We start from the raw sequence: 11,165 nt of genomic DNA, 5'->3' as shown, positions 1-11,165 counted from the left end.
GTTCAGGGCTGCGTTTTACAAATTTAAAGAATTACTTACGACTTATGACCAAATTAATGAATGTTTATTTATCACAAACGAATCAATGTTTTATTGTAATGTCTGTAAAATATAATATAATGTAAATTAAAATATTTGTTTGATATAAATTTTGTTCATTAATGACCGTTCCATGAGACTGAAAAAACGACTTTGTCATAAGTTCTTTTGTAAAACACAGCCCATGCAGGTATAAAGAATGGAGTGATTATTGTCATAGATTTGCTCAACCAGGCTGCTATGAGTTACATGTAAATTATTGTTGATTTATATATAGAAGTTTATTTTGAAGATTTATTTACATGTATGAGTGATTAATATATTTGTAATGGATTTCATTTTCTAATTCATAGTACACAAGTTTTTGTGATAAAATTTGGAAGTTATTCCTAAGTAAACAGTAAACAGGATATTGTAAAAAATGGTGTGTTTTTTTTTTAATTTTATGAACTTTGTTGGTATGTCTTCATCATGGCAGGCTTTTTAATTGTAGCAATAGGAAGTTTGTGTATTGTGCGAGAGAGAGAGAGAGAGAGAGAGAGAGAGAGAGAGAGAGAGAGAGCAACTACTTCCTAGAACTAATAAGAGTTATAGGACTTGTAATGCTGTTCACAAGTTTTGTCCTCAGTATGAAACATAATCTTCTGTTTCTCTTGAGAATGAATTCATGCAGAAATATTTACGATGCAAATCTTTGATATCAAGAAAATCTAGATCAACTAGAATTATGTACATGTTTTAGATCTGCTGCTTGTCATATTATGCAATTAATTTAAAAAATGAAATGATAAATAACATTCTGTGATATCCTGAAATGTGGAACACTTTAACACAATCTTTATTTGAATGAGATAACGTACAGAATAAGTGTATGATATAATGAAATATTTCATTTTTCAGAACATGTGTTCTAAACTTTATGGGGTGCGCCTATGTGGAAAGTTCTGGTACCTGCAGAAATCAGGAAATATCTCAGTAGAGTTGTGTGGGATGGTGGGTCAGGATTTATACCAACGAAAAAAAAAATCTCAGTAGAATACAGTAATTAAACAAGGTACATAGAATTGTTAAACACACATTATTTGAAAATTATCTGAAAGATCCTTTTGGAAATTAAATGTATATAGGCTCAAATAAAAGAAAAAAAACTTGGGTCTTATCGTTTTATTAATGCTTGGATAAACAATTTGGCAAATTTATGTTCATTTTTCTCTTTAAGTTAAATAAAAGAAATTCTTTCGCAAAATAAAACTTAAATAGACTTAAACCCATGCAATGCAAACTATTTGAGTCTCAGTATAGATAAAGTATATAGGTCTGTCTGTGCCTAAAATCCCTTCTTAGCTATAAGACAATATGTCTGATTTATCTTGAAGTTGGCAAAATAGTGTGACTTAAATTTATAGTATCTCATTTATATTAATTTCTTGAATTATTATTTCAGGCATTTTCCTTGGTCTGACAAAGGTTTACAGCAAAATGATCCAAGGTCATGTGTAAAGGTCAAGGTCGGTAATTGCAATGTGTGTGCATGATTATTAGAAATTATAATGTATAATGTGCCATTACACTTTCATATTTCTAACAAATAGAGAGATGTATGAAGTGATTTCTACTTATCCAGGATGTTTAGAGATTCCCATTAAAGACCATAAACTGGATAGTTGATTTTTAATTTGAAATTATTTCAATAATTTTAGATGAAAATTTCACTGTGGCTGTGTTTGCCCAAAGCATGTAAATACTTAAAGTATACATGTATATATATGAAGGCAATTGTTTAAAGTTTGAATGTTATTTAAAGTGAATAGAAAAAATAAAGAATATGAATTTTTTACTTAATAGGTCTATTCTTATTTACTGATCTCGGGACCAAGGCCATTTCATTAGATATTCTACGCTTCATTCTACGATCCTTGAATGATAAAGGTCAGACTGGATGAGAAAATCTCACCTTCGTAAGCAGTTAATCGCGCAGTAGAAAAAAAGCCCCATCTAATCCCTTAGAAAACGTAATGCGCCATATCTGTCAGTATTAATTATCAGGGATTGCATAAATAATGCACTCAGATCATTTTTTGGAGGTCTTTGATTTAGATCACTCAGGGCTTAAAATAAGAAGATAGAACTGATACCAAAGTAATTTATTATTTTCTGCCTTTTTTCTTTCTTTCTTCACGATGACATCATGGTGAATTATATAACAGTTGAGTGAAGGGGAAAAAATGTCCCAAGGTCTGGGATTATGAGTCACTTGGAGTAATCATATCCATAAAGTGCAAGGATTCCTTGAAGCCCCCATCCCCCATCCCTCAATTTTGCTTTCTTTTTTGCAGAATTCATAAGGAATCGAAATGCACATTTTTTTTTTCTTCAAAATTTAAGTTGATTCTGGATAAGATGTTTGTGCCTTATGTGAGAAATTGAAAGGGGTAGGTAGTATATTTTAACAGCAGTCGTCCACATTATCTCCGAGCTCTGTCTGCGCCTTCTGCATATATTGAATGTTGACGATTTTGACTCACTGTTTCTTGCATAATTAACTGTCTTCTGAGCAGTTGCGTCACTTTGGGAGTAAAAATAGAACTGTCGCGTTTTATTTGCTCTCTGTTGATTTGAAGGTTTTTTACTTCATTATTTAAAGGATTGCCTGCTTTCCTGTGATACCTGGATATGGACTGAATCATCCTGTCTGGTTCCTCACAATTCGGTCTGACTGGTACCCGGCCCACACTGTACAGGTCAGTGCACTACTTTCCATTCCCTGATGCTTTTTACAGGACTTAGGTTACTTAAATTTGCTAATTTAACCCTGATACACAGCTTCCTTTTATTACCCCAGACAGAAAGATGTTATAAAAGCTATATATATACATCTATTAACTACGTACAGCTCAAAAATCAATTTCTGAGCCTCAGAAGTTTACCTTTTTAAGAGAATTTGTTTTAGGGAAGGTGATAGGATTGGAAAAAATATTGAAGAAATGGTTCAATTTGATATATTTAGTTTTTTTATCTATCAAAGAAAGGGTTCTTTGTTAATTTGGGTGGAAAATGTTGCTAGTTTGACATGTGTAGATTATATAAAGGACACATTTACCAGATAACCACAGAATAACAACAGCAAGCAATGTTAACAGAATACCAAACTTGGCTGAATAATCTAACAAAAATGATAGACAAAAAAGCTCAGGAAGAGCCTTACAGGGTTGAATCAGCACTTACTACATTTTTTTTGGCATTGAAAGCAATCTACACTATAACTGTACACCTTTTGTTTAGGGTGTAATAGAAATCTATGGAAATAAAGAATTCCCCGTTTTATTTCTGTTACACAAATCACATCAAAGGGTAGTAGAGGCGAGTAGAGCGCCATTAGCAACCTCTGATGGACTGAGAGGGCATTGTTCCGAGACCATTGCGCTGTACTCGCAGAATTATCCGGTGGTCTCCCTTGGCAGTTAATGGAAGTATGATTGCTTGATGGTAATAAGATGAAAGCCACGTACACACAGATTGAGTTCAGATTTGTTCTGAGGACAAATTAAACGAAACAATAGCTATCATGTGTCATAAGCATTACTTTCTGCCGTTTTCGGACAAAGGGGAATGAGGTTGGATTTTAGACAAAAATGGGAAAAAAATCTGATCAAGTCTTATACTGTTTGTGTTTTGAAAAACTAAGAATTGCTTTTGATGTGTTTTTTGTCTGCCTCTATAATCTCTTCATTATCTTTAGCCAGCTCATTTGACTAGGAGAGGGATAGATTTTGCCAGTGGGTACCATTTAGAAACGGGTGGGGCATCTATTAATGTATGATTTACTGTTAGTATCGGTAAACATGCAGTGGCTTGCATGTGATGAAATATTTTGGCTCTGAACAAATATTTTCATTTCTTGTATTTTACAAAGTGCGTAAAGTGCTAGTTCAATTGTATATATAATTGTATATATAAGCAGTATATTCTATGTATTATTAAAAATTTAATTAAGTAAAGCAAGAGTTATATACATATACATGTTCCAGCATGCTGGATTATTTTGCATTTGGAATTAGAAATATTGGCAGAAAAATATCTCATTGGAGAATTCATTATCCAGAATTTTTTAAACTTTTTTTTCCCCCTCAGAATAAACACAGAAAACAACAGAAAAACTAACTTTTTCATGGCTATTTGCTATAAAGTGTTTAGGAACTCAAGAAAATGATTTTAGAAAGTGAGAAAAATTAATGTCAAGAATTTCTGTATTTAATAGAACAAAATTAAAAAAAAACAAAAACAGCTTAATGAAGCTTGGTTGAATGGAAAATGGATCTCCATTTTACTTTCTCATACAGTTGGTTTGTGACTGTTTGAGTAATTCTCTATAATGCTCACAAATCCCTCAACAAAACGTACAATTCCAACTTGACTTAAAACCAACTGGCACATGGGGACTTCTCTAGGCATTTAACATTAAAAGGACACAATTTAACTTAATTGGGAAATTAATTAAGGAAAAATATCACTTTAAATTAAGTAAAATCCATTACTTGGAAAAATGAAATGTAATATTGAAATATTTCTAGCTAAATGTTGTTCAAATTATAAATGATGATAAATCTTTTTTAAGGGATTTAGTATCATTTCAGACTAATTTTTGTCTGGCCATAATGAAACAGACATTAAACATGCTTCCACTGTTAATTCAGATTTGTTTATTTTGAAAAATGACAGTTGAATGTGGACTAGGGTAAGCAAGAATTAAAGTCTTTTTAAAGGGAATCTGTACGCAATCTCTGGTTATAATACAGACAGTATAAAGAACTGTCACACCAGTCAAGGTGCCTGTTAAGCGATAAGAATTGATGTTGACGAGTTAACACCTTTAGTCCCACTCTGAATACTGGCTTTTTAAGGGAATGAACTTGCATGGTTCTGTAAAGAAGATTCATGGCTTCCCCACAACCCATGACAGAATTTTTCTAGACCAATATGACACAAATTTTCTAGTCCTTGTAACTTTTTGATGCCCTCTTCAGATTTTTGTTAATTTTTGGGTGTGGTCTTAGTCTCTAAGATTATGTTTATATACATAGAGTGTATAATATTGATCTTTATTGAGAAATACTGAATTGATAAGAAAAAAGTAGTCCTATATGTAAAGTAAATAATGATCTATTGAATAGATACAATTTTGTGCTAGCAAGCTTCCTCTGAAAGAGTTTTGAAGTAAAAAAGTTGAGGATAGTATCAGTTGTACACAGAATTTATTAGTTGATGTAAAATATATGTACAAGGTGGAAACACTGCAGAGTTTAGTATATTTTATCAACTGAATTTTTGTAATTGTTTATGTTTTTAATTTGAGTAAAACATTGCCCTTTTTGATAATTTATTTTGAATGAAAATACATTGGAAAAGTCATTGAACTCACAATTTGAAGTGCATTATCAAATTTTTATGTTATTATAATTAATCATTTGCAAATTTGGGAATAATTAGCTTGTGAATTGATGAAATAGACTATGATATTAGAACTTAGGAAATTATTATAAAAATCTCAACTCAAACCCAAATGATGTAAGCAGTACGTGAAACAAAAACTTGTTTAATCATTGATATAATCCAATTAAACTTCACAAGTTTTTATTTCCATCCCTCTCTGTCTCTTTCTGATGATAATCTGTCAGAAGAACTGTGCCATCAGAGAATGTGGACCTTCCAATGCAAACGTTCAAAGCCACATCTGATGGCTGACAATCTTTTCAGTTGCCCACGGCGATTATACTAGTTACTGCTAATGCAAAAAGATTTCCTGTATAGAGCAGATAGGTCGCTCTGTGTGGGGGTTGAACGAGTCTTAAAATGTTATTTGAAGGACTGAATGAACTTAAATTTATATTTGTGTCATCATAAAAAAAAGCTTGAACTGTTGTAAGCAGTTTAGAACTTTTAAATTAATTATGCCCCTGAAATAGATTAGATAATGGGAACTGATGGGATGATTAGAGGGATTTTAATGGTCTGTCTTTTTGCTTTTCTGTCTTCTTTTTTCAAATTTGCATACTTTTTAGCTACAACATTTTCATATTTGTTTATTCTCAGAGGTCAAGGTCAAATGGAAATTCTGGTGAAGTTCAAGGTCATTTGATAAACAGATTGATTGGTTTCAACTCATTTAGGCTAGGCTATCAGAAAAACTAAAATTATCCCTTAATTTATCCTTCATAATTTGTCTGTAGTGTAGGAGAGGATACTGTTGTCTATTATGTGAAGAGGAATGGCTTTAAAGTTTTACAAACTAAAGATTGATTGATTTTCTTTTTCTAATCGTATAATGTATTATAATAGATTTATTGCAACACAAATCAGTTTAATTAAAAACCATTATTGCAGAACATGGAAGTATGATATTCAACACATTTATAGTAATATACTATAGCACATACATATAGAATTATGGTCAATATTATATTAGTTATATAATGAGGTACTTACAGTAAAACACAGTTATAGCAAACATGCTTATAATGAATTGACACTAACAGCGAAGTGATTTTCATTCCTCATGACTCAATTACATGTTGTAAACCTGATGGATATAACAAATTACGCTTATTGGAGGAAAGTCTCCGTCCCCTGGTATTTTTTTACAAGCTTGTTTTACTGTATTCTACTTATTTTATAAAAATCACTAATTGAAAAATAGAATGAATGGAAGAGTTGTCCCAATGAATGTGGAGAACTGGAGATTATGAGACTTAGATCAATATGCAGCATATTTATTTCATCAAGGACAGACTGTATGTAAAAGGTCAATTTGATTAACTAGGCATTTTTTTCCTGCTTGATATTGCCCCAGATATTGATACTTTTTGATCTAAACAGCAATTTTGTTTCTTTGAAAATCAAGCTTCAAAATAAGAAAGCTTTTATTTTGTTGATCAATGAAACCTTTTTTTTTTTTTTAGGATGCCTTGATGTTTAATATTGTTCAATGATAAATTGCTCAGCTCCAAAAATGAAAGACAGTTTTCATAAAGAATAAGTTTTTGTGGATTAAATAATGAAAATTAAAGACTATATAAAAGTGATTTGACCAGTAACTAAAAGGAATTCACTTAGCTTGACATGGATCGATTGATTTTGAATATTATTAGGGTTCAGATTTATATATACTGGGTTTTTTTTTTAATTTTTTCTACATGGCAAAAATAATTAATTAGCTAATTTGATAGAAATATCATAAGTTAGGACATGCTACTTGTAGCATTAAGGTCAAAACTTTCAAGTGAAAGTTATTCAAAGATTAGGAAATAAAGAGTGCTGCTTAAATTGCCTGCAGAGTGCCAGTAATTTTTTATTCATCCAGGTTTGAATTGTTTCCTTTGATTTTATATACTTGTATGCACTCTTTGTCAAGAATATCCATATTTGTAAATTGTGTTAAGCCATTAAAACCCATGACAGGAAGTGAGCAAAAGTGAGGTAAAAGTCGCAAATGGCTGAGTACCATAATCCTCCAGAATCTCGGGCAATTTGCATTTTTCTTTGTTTTATTTTTTTGCGGCCGAATGCAGATCTACATCAAAGACAAAGTCATCTTGATTGAAGAGTTCATTTAAATGACATGCGACTGTATGGCACAAAATAACACAAGTCGGAAAGGAAACTCCCGATTGGTTTCCTCCCAGCTTGCAGGCAAAATCCTGTTCTATTTAAGGAGGATTTTTTTTTATCTTGATCTGATGAGCGCTTGAGACTAAATCACAATTAGATGGAGCTTTTAGAAGATCTGATAGGAGCATTCCCAAATGTCTTAGGTTTTAGAATTTCGTCAAGAAAGTTTTATCTATACCATGGCTACCATCCCCCTTCTAATTTTGGTGTTTAATTCAGCATAAATACACATTCCAAAGGCACAGGGTTTTCAGAGAAATTCTGCATAATGGAGTTCCTGGTGCACAATGTATTTCATGTTCGTTTGACAGATTTGAAAAAAAAAATTATTAAATTAAGACGGCTGGATGGTTGTGGCCATTTTTAGGCTACATTTACCTTCTTTAGGCGAAGAGCTCTGTATTAAGACATAGGAAACCAGGCAAGGATCACAAGTATATGTATATGATTGTAATAAAGAATTTTTAAAAAGCGGAAATACAGTAGGTTGTATAGTTTTTTGTTTTTTTGAGGAAGAAAATACTTTGAAATTATTCCTAATAAATTTTGACAATGCTTAATGTTTTCCTACATCTGTAGAAATATTCATCAGCTTGTTAACTTTATAATACTTGGATTTTCATTGACACAGTATCTCTATAAAGACAAAACATTTTTTTGTCATTTGCAAAATATAACGAAATTCATTTCCAGTGCTAGTACAATTACACACTGTACTTTTTCTTCATTTTTTTTCAAATCACAACTTAATGCAAGGACACTTATTGCTATAATACTCTCATATGTACACAATTATATCTTTAAACTTTTATCTCTCTGTTTCCAATTCAGTATAACAAATTATGTATATACCTGAAGTCTAAACATATATGGGTAAATCTAAGCAAACAGGTTGCATCTGATGGGTACTGTAGCAGAGACACAAACTGGCAGGTTTGAAAAAATCACATTACCTTATTATATGAAATAACCTTGGATCAAGGCAATTGGGTCAAGGTCTTTATGATCTAAAGAAAATTCTTATATGGTCTAATATGGCTAAAGTTGCAGAGATTTATGAACGCTATTAGTTATCCTCTTCAATCGAGGGTGTACGGGATTTACAGCGGGTTGTATTCCATACGCCCTGTGGGCCGCAGCCCCAGTGTATAGAATATAACTCAGGGTGGTGTCACAATGGGGGGGGGGGGGGGGGGGGGTTCAAATTTTTAAACAGGAATGTATAGAGAAAATTTTTTAAAAATTTTTTTTCTTAAAAACTGATCATGCAGAAAAGGTGTAACTTGTGGGGAACCATCCTCAAAGTAGGATAGAAATCATGAACCCCAGGGGTAGGGTGGGGCCACAACTAAGGGGTCAAATTTTTACTTAATAGGAATATGCAGAGAAAAATTTTCTACTCAGAAACCGTTTTTTTCCAGAAAAGCTGAAACTTATGTAGAAGTATCCTCAGGAAGGGTAAATTCAAGTTTGTTCAATGATAAACATAAAAATATCAAAGGGAACAAAAATAGATTTTTTATACAGGTTGTATTATACTAAGTGGTCCAGATATTTTGTATATGACTCCATAATGCTCAGATTTTACAATATATATATATTGTTGCTTAGGTGAGCAATGTGGTCCATGGGCCTCTTGTTTTGTTTTCCTCAAACCATGAGATCTATGAGCTGTGTATAAAAATCAAAATAACGAAGTCAAGTTTAAATTAAACCAACATCTTTAATTAAAAAAAAAATATGAACCAATTCAAAACTAAGGTTTGTTGATTTAAGTTCTTTGCAAAATAGCGAATGTAAATGATAACAGTTTCAATCAAATCCCGTGTGATGGTACAAATTGCAATGTTCTTAAATGAACAGAAAGGGCTGTAAAAAATAATTATGGCTAATTAAGTAATGAAGTTTGTGGTAATATAGCTATGGCACTTCTATTAATATAGCTATGATTCTCCTAAATAAGTTGGAATCTTCAGAAATTTCAAGCAAAAATTTGTGTCTAATTTCAGACACCAAGTCTAAGTATTATATCATTAATGTACATAAAGGCCCATAGTAAAGAGAGAAATAATGTGGGAAAAAATCATAGAAATCGCTAAAGAATTGACTTTTGGCTCCGCTTGGACTGTTAGAAATCTTAAGGAACGTTCATTTTGCTTACCGTTTCTATTAGATTGAGCATTAATTTGTCCTTTACTTAATGAAAAAAATGCTGTGTCTCTGAATAATATGAATGTGGTTTTATCCTTCAGATGCAATATGTAAACTCCAGGGGATAGATTGATCGATGTATATAAATCTTATCACTGACAAAAAAATAGAGAATGCAAGACTCTAATATAGAAGTTGATATGTGATCTTTTAATATGTGTAAATTAATTTAATATGCATTCTAATTTTATTTTTTTAAATTAGCAGAAAGTGGAGTTTAGGAAAAATATGATACTGTAGTTTTTCATTTTTCAATCAAACCAATTTAAGAGCCAGTTGACCAACAACAATGTTAACTGCAATAAAATATTAAAATTTGACTACCATTCTATGGGGTAAGACCATGCATGGTCAACAAATTTTCTTATCATTGAAACATTTTCTTTTTTTACTGTATACACAAAAATTGAGGTCCATGATCAATGTAAATGAAACCACAGTGCATATGAACGGAACTTTTGTTTGAGACAGATTATTGGCAGTCTATTAAAAGAATTTCAATTGAAGTCCTAGATTATTTGCAAATTTTTGCAAAAGACTATGTATCAATGACATCGGCATATGGAATAGCAAAAAGGAATAGACTCCAAAAATAATTGTTTAAAATAGAGAGTGCAACAAAGTGAAAGAATAAAAAAAATCCCCATGCCAAATTCTGTGAATGGAAAACAATATACTTGATCCATTGATATTCCCTCTCCAGATCCAGCTGATGAATTTTAGGGAATTTAAGACCAACTGTTCACAAGTTATCAGCCAGATATGGCCGTCTGCATTGCTGGAGTGATCGAGTGTAATTGAAGGAGACAGCCCTCTCCATCCCCTACTGCAGGTCTGCTGCCTAGACTAGTCTCAGTCCCACTGTCGGTCTTAATTATCACCGTCAGGAACCACTTGGCACCAGGGCCAGGCTCTATATGGATTAAGCTCTCCCCACACAGTTTGTGAATTGGGATGTGGATCCAGATAGAGTGTCGTTTCTAAATGCTTGGCATTTCCATAAAAAGATTTGGTCTGGTGTGTTCGAGCGGTTTTTCTTTGTGTTTCCAAATCTGCATGAGGCGATTTGACTGTGGTCTCATTTTACAGATATAATCTTCAGAAGCAGAGGAGAAATAGGAAGTAATTTGGTTGTTTGATTATATTACAGATCACTTTATGCACTACTTTATTGAGATTGTTGATTCTGTTGTCTGAATTAACCAAGAATTACAAGGGTCTTGTTTCAGAGGGGGCTGGGTGCAGTATGT

At 32.2% G+C, this 11,165-nt stretch overlaps 1 protein-coding gene across 1 annotated transcript in view; it reads left to right on the top strand.

Moving 5' to 3' along the window:
- Positions 1-2,676: 2,676 nt before the first annotated feature.
- LOC105330717 (muscleblind-like protein 1) overlaps positions 2,677-11,165 on the top strand; it is a 98,788-nt gene continuing 90,299 nt past the window's right edge. Inside the window, exon 1 of the mRNA XM_034472934.2 lies at positions 2,677-2,780. The gene's annotated coding sequence lies outside the window, so the exon portion shown is untranslated. The remainder of the gene's footprint in view (positions 2,781-11,165) is intronic.

This window comes from Magallana gigas, chromosome 8, assembly GCF_963853765.1.
Source record: "Magallana gigas chromosome 8, xbMagGiga1.1, whole genome shotgun sequence".
NCBI lineage: Eukaryota > Metazoa > Mollusca > Bivalvia > Ostreida > Ostreidae > Magallana > Magallana gigas.
The sequence above is the reverse complement of the archived record's forward strand: the minus strand, read 5'-3'. Positions and strand labels throughout refer to the sequence as shown.